Raw genomic sequence first — 12,235 nt, 5'->3', positions numbered from 1 at the left:
GTTCAGTTCAGTTGCTCAGTCGTGTCCGACTCTTTGCAACCCCATGAATTGCAGCACGCCAGGCCTCCCTGTCCATCACCAACTCCCAGAGTTTACCCAAACCCATGTCCATCGAGTCAGTGATGCCATCCAACCATCTCATCCTCTGTCGTCCCCTTCTCCTCCTGCCCCCAATCCTACCCAGCATTAGGGTCTTTTCCAATGAGTCAACTCTTCGCATGAGGTGGCCAAAGTATTGGAGTTTCAGCTTCAACATCAGTCCTTCCAATAAACACCCAGGACTGATCTCCTTTAGGATGGATTGATTGGATTTCCTTGCAGTCCAAGGGACTCTCAAGAGTCTTCTCCAACACCACAGTTCAAAAGCATCAATTCTGCGGCGCTCAGCTTTCTTCACTGTCCAACTCTCACATCCATACATGACCACTAGAAAAACCATAGCCTTGACTAGATGGACTTTTAACTTAGCTTAATTCTGTTTTATGTCCCTATTCTGCTTGATGTTAAAAACTTACATATGGCAATTAAGATTTCCTTACTTGATATATTCTGCCTTCACCCTGGTCCCCATGATTGCATCTAAATTCAGAGAGAGCTGGCACCTTGTCCAGGCATATTTGGGTACAGGTTTGGCCTTTAGTGATGATGTATCTACAGTGGTTTCTACTGATGGCTATGTCACCCAGTCTGGCTCTTGGCTGATCTGAGGCATCCATTCTCACATCTGTAGAGGTGCCCCTTTTCTTCTACTGTCTCTGGCCACATGGTCCAGGCTGTGGTGCTGCTATGTCTTGTCCATCTGGTCAAAGCTGTGGTTTTTCCAGTAGTCATGTATGGATGTGAGAGTTGGACCATAAAGAAGGCTAAGCACTGAAGAATTGATGCTTAACTCAGAGTCCCTTGGACTGCAAGAAGGTCACACCAGTCAATCCTAGAGGAAATCAACCCTGAATACTCATTAGAAGGACTGATGCTGAAGCTGAAGCTGAAGGTGAAGCTCCAATACTTTGGCCACCTGATGCAAAGAGTTGACTCATTAGAAAAGACCCTGATGTTGGGAAAGATTGAAGGCAGGAGGAGAAGGGGACGACAGAGGATGAGATGGTTGGATGGCATCACCAAGTCAATGGACCTGAGTTTGAGCAAACTCTGGAAGATGGTGGGACAGGAAAGCCTGGCGTGCTGCTGTCCATGGGGTCGCAAAGAGTCAGACAGTACTGAGTAACTGAAAAACAGCAACAACCAGACCCCAGGGTCTGTCCAAAGTCCAACAGCCTCCTTCCAGAACCCAGATCTTAACCACTACCTCTCTTGTGCCCGGTGGTCATCACCAGCTAGGGCCAAGTGCTCCTGGAAGGCTTGGTCCAGAGCAGTCAGACTCAAGGACATGGACCCACAGTGGGGGGTGGTTCTGAATTCAGCCCAAGACTTGGCCCCCTCCCACTTAAATAACTAGTGGTGACGTTACATCTGTGAGCTGGCTTTTGACTCACCACTATTTTTTTTCACCAGTAAAATATAATTGCAGACTTATTGCTGTATTATAACCTCACATGGAGGAGTGGGTGGTAGGGTGGGCCGAAACTGAAGACAGATAATGGCCTTCTAGGACTGCAGCTCTCAGATCACCCACATCGCTTCTCTTCTTTCTGCATTTCGCCTGTTGTTGAGACAATAACTAAGCCATGATGTTGACTTGGAGTTATTCAGCCATGTGGTTAGCCAAAGGCTGGGGAGGACATACGACTCCAGTTATAGACTGTTTGCCAGTCTTTGACCTTGGAGGACCCAAGGCTGGGGAAGCCTTCTCATTTGCTTACTGGGGAAAGCCTGCTTCTCTTGGCCTTTCCTTTATCCTGCTCAGCTCATCAGCTGGGAATATCTCTGATCCAGGGCCAAACTCTTCGATGTGCTTGGGGATATGAGAACTGGGGAGATCTGTATTTTTGCTTGTGCCCGTTTCTTTGGGCAACCTCCAGAACCTCATCTCAGAGAATATACACCAACAGCTGACTCTGTTGCTCTTTTATTTAACTTTTGCCCCTCCTATAGCCCAGAATTCCTCATATCTTCTGGGCCAGAAATGGAATGCTAACTTAGCAAATATTTGTCCATATCGATGCTGTGTTTTGAAGTTCAGAAATCTGGAATGCAACTCTTTGGCTGTCTGATTCCTTTGTGCAAAACTCTCCACCAAGACTCTGGCTGCCCCATGGCCATTGGCTCAGTGAAGAAGGGTCACTGAATAAAAAGAAGTGGGGTGAGGGGGAAACATAGTGGTCAATTCCTCATAATATTCTGCAACATGTGAATTAGGGACAACTGGTATCCAATACTTTTTCTTTACAAAAACTCATTTTCTTTCTGCCTAAGATCTGTCTTGCCCACTAGATTATGGACTTCCAGAGGTAGGAACTAGGTACGTGTTTTTCATGGATGCATTCAGTGCTTGGGATGAGACCTTATACATAGAGGTACTCCAAAAATATCTGTTGAATGAACGAATGAATGAATGAATGTGATCAGGTCTATTCTGAGGTTTTATAGAGAGGAACAGATATTTGAAGGACAAATGCAAGCATGGAGAGAGAACTGGGAGATGTTATTCTCACATTGCTCAGAGCATCTCTTCCACCCATGGGTTAGGTGTAAGTTGGGTCAGATGTGTCTGGATGGAGAGAGAAGTACTCTGGAATCCTGGGGAGTTGACTGTCATCCTGGCAATCATCATGCACATTTGCTGAGTGACCATGGCCAAGTCCTCTTTAGGTCTTTTTTTCGTTTGGATGTTAAACTTTGATAGGATTGAGAGAGTCTTCAAGGTACTCATTCTATCATCTTCTGAGGATGCTTCTGCCCCCCCATCCTGGACTTCATGCTTTATAAGCTGCTTCCTCCAAGCTCTCTCCAGGCTGCTGACACAGCAGATGGAGCCAGTGCTCGCCCACGACTGACAGATGAGCCTCATTTACAGCCCTCAACATTTAACCACTTGGCTATCTGACAGTGTCATCTAGCTCCAAGACGCCGGGAGAGCCCTCCCCATCCCCAGCAACACAGACAACTTCCCACCCGCATGCTCTGTCTGCACCGGGGATCTGGGGAATGTGGAGCAGAGAAGCCAGCTTCCAGACATGGGTCTACAAGGCCTTAGAGAGAAGCCCCGTTTGGACTTAGCAAAAGTGCCTAGAAGCAGAAGATGCTGATGTGGTGTCCAGACAAATATTAGCTAGCTTGATCTATTTTCAGGTCCATTTTCTCAGCCAACGGAATTACTTCGGCTGACCTATTTAGTAATAATATCAATACTTCTAGAAAGGCCTGATATTGATTATAAGGTGGTCTGAGAATTGAAACACACCTTATTCTTATCTTGTTTGTTGACATTGAAGACTTTTGAGTGGTCAGACATTTCCATGACAATAACAACAACTTTCTAGGATCTGTTGGGTGCTAATCATGTGTATGTGTGTTAGTCGCTCTGTCATGTCCAACTCTTTGCAACTGCATGGACTGTAGCCCACCAATCTCCTCTGTCCATGGAATTCTCTAGGCAAGAATACTGGAGTGGGTTGCCATTTCCTTCTCCAGGGGATCTTCCTGAACCAGGGATTGAACCTGGGTCTCTCCCATTGCAGGCAGATTCTTTACCATCTGAGCCACCAGGAAAGCTGACCATGTGCTAAGCATAAACATCTTCATGAGCTCTCTCATATTTTGCCCTTCCAACACCTCTATATGACAGATATGATGATTATTACTACTTTATAGCAAGGAAACAGAGAATCAGAGATGCTAAGAAATTTACTGAATGTTGCACAGGTTTTAAAAGGTAGAACCAAGATTGTACTCAAGCAAACTCACTTTCCTCCTCCTTTCCTTCTAAGTAATTGAAGGAAAATCCTCTGTTAAATAAGCAGGCCTCCTGGTCTTGGCTCCAGTGGTGACCATCCTCTGAGAAAGATGATGGGGCTGGAAAGAGACTGTTATCTCCTGTTTCTTCCGTGAATTATTAATTTTTAGGTTCAGTGTAGAAATTCAAGAATCCATGGTCCAGTTGGAAAATTCAAGGGTGAGACAAGGCCACTGGATGGGGACAGAGCCTTCTTTATTTTTTAATTTTTAAATATCTGTTTATTTTTGGCTGTGCTAGGTCTTCATTGCTGCATGGGCTTTCTTTAGTTGGGGCCACTCTCTAGTTCCAGTGCGTGGGTTTCTCATTGTGTGGCTTCTCTTGTTGCAGAGCACAGGCTCTAGAGTGCATGGGCTTCAGCAGTCATGTCTCCTGGGCTCTAGAGCACAGGCTCAATAGTTGTAGCACACAGGCTTAGTTTTAGTTGCTCCATGGTGTGTGGGATCTTTCAGGGATCGAACCCGCGTCTCCTGCTTTGGCAGGTGGATTCTTTACCACTGAGTCACGGAAGAAGCCCAGAACAGAGTCTTCTTAATGTAAAGAGGAAGGGTCACAGCCAAAATCTCCCTCTGCTATTTCACCCTGGCAGAAGAATGTGGGCATTAAAATGTTGTGTTGGGAGCCGGGTGAAATTGATAGGACAAGACTTGAGGTATCTGTTTAGGTCTCTTCTTAGGGTGAATGTTGGCCCAGGATATTGATGACTTTGTAATATGAAAGAGTCGTCAGGCAATTAGGAAAATTTCCTAAGAGTCTGTAAGGTGCATGACTTCTGATTCACTTAGTTGCTGAACTTATTGCCCAGGAACATATGGCATACAATTGTAAGTGATCATTGTGTACGCATGCCGTGTGTGTGTGCAAGCTCAGTTGCTTCAGTCGTGTCCGATTCTTTGTGACCCCGCCAGGCTCCTCTGTCCATGGGATCCTCCAGGCAAGAATACTGGAGTGGGTTGCCGTTCCCTCCTCCAGGGATGGAACCAACATCTCTTGTGTATCCTGCATTGGCAGGCAGGTTCTTTACCACTAATGCCACCTAAGAAGACCATGACAAGTCTACTTAAAAAAAAAAAGTATACTTACATTGTTTCAGGTCAGGTGTACAGCAAAGTGATTCAGTTTTATATATTTATGGATATATATATATATTCTTATTCAGATTATTTTCCATTGAAGTAATTATAAGATATTGAATTTACTTACCTATGCTATACAGTAGGTCTTTGTTGTTTATCTATTTTGATATATAGTAGTGTGTATTTGTTAACCCCAAATTCCCAATTCACAGCCCCCTTTCCCCTTTGGTAACTGTAAGTTTATGTCCGTGAGCCTATTTCTGTTTTGTAAATAAGTTCACTTATATCATTTTTTAGGATTCCACATATAAGTGGTAACATATGATGTTTGTCTTTCTCTGTCTGACTTACTTCACTTACTATTGTTCCTAACCTACTTTTAATGTCACATATGTTATGGTGAAGTTATTTGCTATCTGTTCCCCTCATTGAATTGTGAGCTTCTCAAAGGCTGGGATGTGACTTATCTAATTCTTTTCCTGCAGTACCCAGAAAGATATGTGGCCCAGGAATGGCACATGATGATTATTTCATAAGTGGGTTATTCACTGAATGAAATTGCTCAACCTGTAATTAGAAAGGATTTGGTTTATTCAACAATCACCACCTCGAGTGTTCTCAGAGAAGAAAATGGTTAGGTTGTTTTTTCCTTGGGGCCTGAATTTTTAAAACATAGAAATGTTGGGGGGAGGGGAAGGATCTCACATTACAGGCTCTCATGAGTGCCAAGCACCAAGATCAGTGTTTTCAGGATGTATCTTGCTTTATCCCATCCTGAACTCCTCATAGAGAATCAGTGTAGAGAAAAAAGCACTGGCTTTGGATAGAGCTGGACTTTGTCTCTTTGCTTGTGACCCTGATCAAGTGGTTCAGAGTTTCCCTTTGCCTCGGTTTTCTCATCTGCAAAATGAGCACAGTTATGCCTAACTGGGTTTCCCCAGTGGCTCAGTGGTAAAGAATCTGCCTGCAGTGCAGGAGACACAGCAGATGTGGGTGCAATCCATGAATCGGGATCCCCTGGAGGAGGAAATGGCCACTCACTCCAGTAGTCTTGTCTGGAGAATCCCCATGGACAGAGGAGCTTGGCGGGCTACAGTCCATGGGGTTGCAAAGAGCTGGACACGACTGAAGGGACTGAGCACACACACACACACATATACAATGCCTAACTAATGCTGTGGGTTTGAGTATATTGAAGGATGTGTAGATAAAGTACTTGGCAGGTATGTTTTTTGTTCAAATTGTGCTAAAGAATGCATAACATAAACTTTGCTACCTTAACCATTTCTGAGTGTATAGTTCAATAGTGTAATGCCTGTTCACAGTGTTGTACAACCATCCTTACCATTCATCTCTGTAACCTTTTCATCTTACAAAATTGAAACTCAGATACCTCTCAAACACTGACTCCCAATTCCCTCCTCTGCTCAGCCCCTGGCAACCATCATTCGACTTTCTGTCTCTATAATTTGACTAGGTGCCTCCTATAGTATGTGTCTTTTTGTAACTGGCTTATTTCACTTAGCAGAATGTTCTCAAGGTTCATCTGTGTTGTAGCATGGGTCAGAATTCCTTTCCTTTTTAAAGCTGAATAATATTCCGTTGTATGAATATATCACATTTTCAAATCCATTCATCCTTTGGTGAACACCTGGGTTCTTCCACGTCTTGTCAATTGTGAAGAGTGCTGCAAGGTACCTGGGTATGCAAATAACTCTTAAAGGTCCTGCTTTAAATTCTTTTGTTAGCCTTTGTTTTGCAATAGCTAATACTTAGTTGCCCATTTCCCCCATTTCATGGGCAGTGAAACAGAGGTGTCAGAGGTCAATTAATTTGATTAAGGTCTCACAGTTGATATGTTGCTAGAGTAGGATTTGAACCTAAGTCTTCTGTCTCTGGGCTTCCCAGGTGGCCCAGTGGTAAAGAATTTGCTGCCAATGCTGGAGACACAGGAGATGCTGGTTCGATCCCTGGGTTGGGAAGATGCCCTGGAGGAGGAAATGGAAACACATTTCAGTATTCTTGCCTGGAAAATCCCATGGAGAGAGGAGCCTGGTGGGCTACAGTCCATAGGGTTGTGAAGAGTTGGATACGACTGAGCGACTAACACTTCCACTTCCACTAAGTCCATGGAGAGAGGAGCCTGGCAGGCTGCAGTCCATGGGGTCGCGATGAGTCAGACACTACTGAGTGGCTGAACAGGAGCATGAACATATGTATCTAAATTCTCTGTTCTCTCTCCGTATCCTCACTTTTCTCTCAAATACTTCTCAGGAGGAGGGGTTGGCATCTTGAGTGAGAAGAGGAGATTTGGGGGGTACTTGAAAAGAAAAGAGAAAGATGGTAGCATCCATCACTGTGGATTTCATAACCAGTCATTTACATTCTTTGTGACATGCCCTGAGTGGGGTAGATTTGCACTCCAATCAAGTGGGCTCTTGAGTAGATAAAATGCATAGGTGGTAGGGAAATCAAAAATAGCATGCTATATGCATTGGCTTTGGGAAGCTTCAAACACAGCATGAGCTAAAGACCCTTTGGGTGCATGTTCAAAAAGTCCTCAATCCCTGAAATGAGGCTCTCTAGAGAGTTCTTCAACCCCTATACAGACTCATCTTTACTAGAGCCTCAGTGGAGAACATACTTCACGCTCCATCCATGGGGCATGTGTGTTGCATTATCACCTGAAGGATACACACCTGGGCAGTGTAGCATCCATAGTGTTTGGTTAAGCTAAAGTCACTCAGTTGTGTCTGACTCTTTGCAACCTGATGGACTATACAGTCCGTGGACTTCTCCAGGCCTGGATACTGGAGTGGGTAGCCTTTCCCTTCTCCAGGGGAGCTTCCCAACCCAGGGGTCTAACCTAGGCTTCCTGCATTGCAGGTGGATTCTTTACCAACTGAGCCACCAGGGAAGCCCAAGAATAATGGAGTGGGTAGCCTATCCCTTCTCCAGCAGATCTTCCTGACCCAGGAATTGAACCAAGGTCTCCTGCATTGCAGGTGGATTCTTTACCAGCTGAGCTACCAGGGAAGCCCAGTCTTTGATTAAGCTGAACTCAGTTTTCTCATCAGTTATATTGCTTTTGTTGTTGTTATTTGCTGTCCAGGCATCAAATGATCCATCAACAAAATGCGTATCCGCTGCACGTACACTCCAAAAAGCAAATACAAATTTCAGAGCAACTAGAATAGCTGTTGCTAGACCAATACATTCAGTGCATTTTTCTTAGACGAGTAGTTGACTTTTAGGTAAAACATCTTGCATGCTGCCTGTCACGTAGCAGGTGCCTGAAAATCATCCTTTTTCTCCCTCATCCTTTTTGTATTAGAATTCAAAAAGGAATTCCCTCGTGGTCCAGAATCTGCCTGCCAAGGCAGGGGACACATGTTTGATTCCTGTTCCAGGAACTAAGATCCCACATGCCACCGGGCAGCTAAGCCCGTGCACCACAACTCCTGAGCCTGCACTCTGGAGCCTGAGAGCTGCAACCACTGAAGCCTGCGCACCCGAGAGCCTGTGCTTCGTAACAAGAGGAGCCACCGCAATGAGAAGCCTGACGCTCCAACAAATAGCACGTTGCAGAAGAAATAGTATTTTGATATGCGGCTAGTGGTTACAATCTATTCTAACAAGTGTGGGTATCACATTTCGAATCCCACAGCACATTAGGACTAGAAACAGCGAAGTCCAAGAGAGCTGGCTGCTACTCTCCGTGTGGCTGATAAAACAGACTGACCTTGACGGTGCAGAAAAGGAAACTTAAATCAGCGGAACTGGGGAGGAAGAGAACAGAAAGGGAAGAGAAGAAGGAACAGAAATAAAACAACCTTTCCACTTGGTATTTTTTTGGAGGGGGGCTCTGTTTTTTAACAACAGAAATTAATTTTATCACCGTTCTGGAAGCTAAAAGTCTAAGATCAAGGTGTCGGCATGCTTGATTTCTTCTAGGTCTTTGTCTCTGGCTTGTAGATGGCTGCCTACTTGCCGTGTCCTCACGTGATCTTTCCTCTGCCTGTGCATCTCTGTGTCCAAATGTTCTTTTCTTATAAGGACTTCAGTCAGAATTGGAGTAGGGTCTACTCATATGGCCTCATTTAATCTTTTAAAAAAAGTTTTAAACCTTTTTAAAAATGGAAGTATAGTTGACTTACAATGTTGTGTTTTAGATATATACATTTAAGAATATATGTACATTCTTTTTCAGATTCTTTTCCATTATAAGTTATTATAGGATATTAAATATACTTCCCTGTGCTATACAGTAGGTCCTTGTTAGTTATCTGTTTTGTATGTCATAGTGTATATATGTTAACTCTGAACTCTTAATTTATCTCTCCCCTTTCCCCTTTGGTAACTGTAGTTTGCTTTCTAGATCTGTGAGTCTATTTCTATTTTGTAAACAAGTTCATGCATGCGTGTGTACTAAATCGCTTCAGACGTGTCTGACTCTTTGTGACCTTATGGACCACAGCCCGCCAGGCTTTTCTGTCCATGGAATTCTCCAAGCAAGAATACTGGAGTGGATTGCCATGCCCTCTTCCAGGGGATCTTCCCAACCCAGGGGTCAAACCCAGGTCTCTTATGTCTCCTGCATTGGCAGGCAGGCTCTTACCACTAGCACCACCAAGGAAGCCTGTAAACAAGTTCTTTTTTTTTTTTCTCATTTTTTTAAAGATACTACATGTAAGTGATATCATATGATATTTGTCTTTATCTGAATGACTTATTTCACTTAGTATGATACTCTCTAGGTCCATCTGTGTTGTGCAAATGGCATTATTTCATTCTTTTTATGGCTGAGTAATATTCCAGTGTGTGTGTGTGTGTGTGTGTGTGTGTGTGTGTGTATACTACATCTTCTTTATCCATTCATCTGTCTACTGAGTGAAGGGACAAACATCCATCATTACACTGGCTCATGAAATTGACTTCTGGGGAAATGGCTACTTGAAGCATAGAACCACCAAACCACCCTTTGATCCTTTAATGATAATACTAAGCTGTCAATGGTGAGTTTAACCACTTTAGAGATGTTCTGTTTCAGAAGTGATCCCAATAAATTGTAGCTTCTTCGATACACAATGCTACTACAAATTTAAAAGGTCCTTCTCTTCTTGTTACTGTCTTTAAGAGTCTGTGTTTTTCAAAATGTACCTTCTAAACCAGGAGGAGAAGGATGAGATGGCTGGATGGCATCACCAACTCAATAGACATGAGTTTGAGCAAACTCTGGGAGATAGTGGGGGACAGGGGAGCCCGGTGTGCTGCAGTCCATGGGATCACAAAGCAGTCAGATATGACTTAGCAGCTGAATGACAATAAACCTGGGTTAGGTACCCACTCCCTTGGGGCTTCACAGAATCTGTTTGTTGTATCATAGCGTAACCATGCTGATTTTAACTCTTCTCTTTTTCACCTGTGTTGTTCTTGGGCTGCTTCCTATTCTAGACCATCATCTCCTTGGGGCACAAACTGAGATTTGAAGTGAATCTCAGTCCCTCAGAATCTGCATACAAAATGGCCAGAAATGAACATTAAACAGACATTTGCTTAACAACCCCAGTTTCAAAATATTCACATCCTAAATGCTCAAAATTAAAAAATTTTTTTGCATTCTTAAAGACATAAACTCTTGGGTAACATACATGATCAATTTGCCAAAGGTTTTCCAATGATATAGGTACACTTTTTCCTCCATCACAAATTCCTGCTGTTCTCTCTGCCACCAGGGTTCAATAAGATGAATTTAACTCTTTTTTTACATCAACCTTTTCTGGTAAGAGCCTAGCCTTCTATGGTCTCTTTTGACAAATTCAGGATAATTTTGAGTTGGATCTACATGATGTTTCAAACTATAATTTTCAGGTTTTCTCTTTAAAAGGATGCTGGATGTACATGTTTGGATTGGAAAGAAAAACGGAGCTAAAAGCCAGAGCTCTGTTATAATTTCTGAATGTCTATTCCCTTTTTTTTGTTGTTAAGAGAATTAGCAGTGCAGTTGGCTCCCACAGGAATATCTCCTGCTTCTTCTCTCTCATTTGTCCAGTTCTGAGACAATTGAATAATCTGGAATGTATCCAAGAATTCTGAGTCCAGAGGGGGCCTTAGGGAAAACAGATACCCTCTTCTTCTTGGTTTCCCTGACAATCAGAGGCAATAAAGCTTTAGCTATAATATTTTGGATTCTTACTATGCTTCATGTGCAATATTGAGCATGGAACATGCACAGTCTCTAAACTTTATAGCAAAGCCTATGAGGATTTATGTTATAGTCTAGTCAATCCTAAATGAAATCAACCCTGAATATTCATTGGAAGGACTGATGCTGAAGCTCCAATATTTTGACCACCTGATGCAAAGAGCTGACTCATTGGAAAAGACCCTGATGCTGAGAAAGGTGGAGGGCAGGAGTAGAAGGGGTCGACAGAGGATGAGATGGTTGGATGGCATCACCGATTCAACAGACATGAGTTTGAGCAAACTCCGAGAGATAGTGAAGGCCAGGCAGGCCTGGCATGCTGCAGTCCATGGAGTTGCAAAGAGTCAGACATGACTGAGTGACTGAAAAACAACGACAGCTTCATTTTAGACCTGAGAAGTTTTATAACACACCCAAAGATGCTGTTAGGAAATGAACGGCCAGAATTTGAATCCAGAACTGACTGATATAGAAATCCATGCTTCTTTCATCATGTTGCTCTGGATGTTGTGATGGGAGAGAGTCCGTTGAGGCTACAGCATGGGGCACAGAAAGAGTAGGGGGTCTTGGAAAGAGTAGGGTGAAGAAGGGCCCTGGGTAGGATCAACAGGGCCTGTGGGCCAAGCAGAAATGTGGTACTTCTCCCTTGTGAAAAAAGTTTTGGAAAAATGTTATGAGTTTCTCTAGTTAGTAAGCAGTGTGAAAAGTGAAAGTGTTAGTTACTCAGTTGTGTCTGACTCTTTACAGCCCAACAGACTGTAGCCCGCCAGGCTCCTCTGTCCTTGGGATTCTCTAGGCAAGAATACTGGAGTGGGTTGCCCTTCCCTCCTCCAGGGGATCTTCCTGACTCAGGGATCAAACCCAGGTCTCCTGCATTGCAGGCAGATTTGTTAACCACCTGAGCCACCAGTAAGCACTGTAAGAGCTAGAATTTGTCCACCAAACACAATGCTTGGCATGCCAGAGACATTCAAATATGTGTGGAGGAATAAGTGGATGAGTCAAGTGGGAGAGGTCAGAGCACATGACTTCTACAGTCTG

At 43.7% G+C, this 12,235-nt stretch overlaps 1 protein-coding gene and 1 long non-coding RNA gene across 4 annotated transcripts in view; one reads left to right on the top strand and one right to left on the bottom strand.

Annotated features, from left to right (window-relative positions):
* The window catches only part of SHISA9 (shisa family member 9), a 345,697-nt gene that overhangs the window by 293,008 nt on the left and 40,454 nt on the right, over positions 1–12,235 (top strand). The window lies entirely within an intron of this gene.
* The window catches only part of LOC145533281 (uncharacterized), a 42,537-nt gene that overhangs the window by 8,299 nt on the left and 22,003 nt on the right, over positions 1–12,235 (bottom strand). The window lies entirely within an intron of this gene.

Source organism: Giraffa tippelskirchi, chromosome 13 (assembly GCF_054371585.1).
Source record: "Giraffa tippelskirchi isolate mGirTip1 chromosome 13, T2T-mGirTip1v1.2.pri, whole genome shotgun sequence".
NCBI classification, from domain to species: domain Eukaryota; kingdom Metazoa; phylum Chordata; class Mammalia; order Artiodactyla; family Giraffidae; genus Giraffa; species Giraffa tippelskirchi.
The sequence above is the reverse complement of the archived record's forward strand: the minus strand, read 5'-3'. Positions and strand labels throughout refer to the sequence as shown.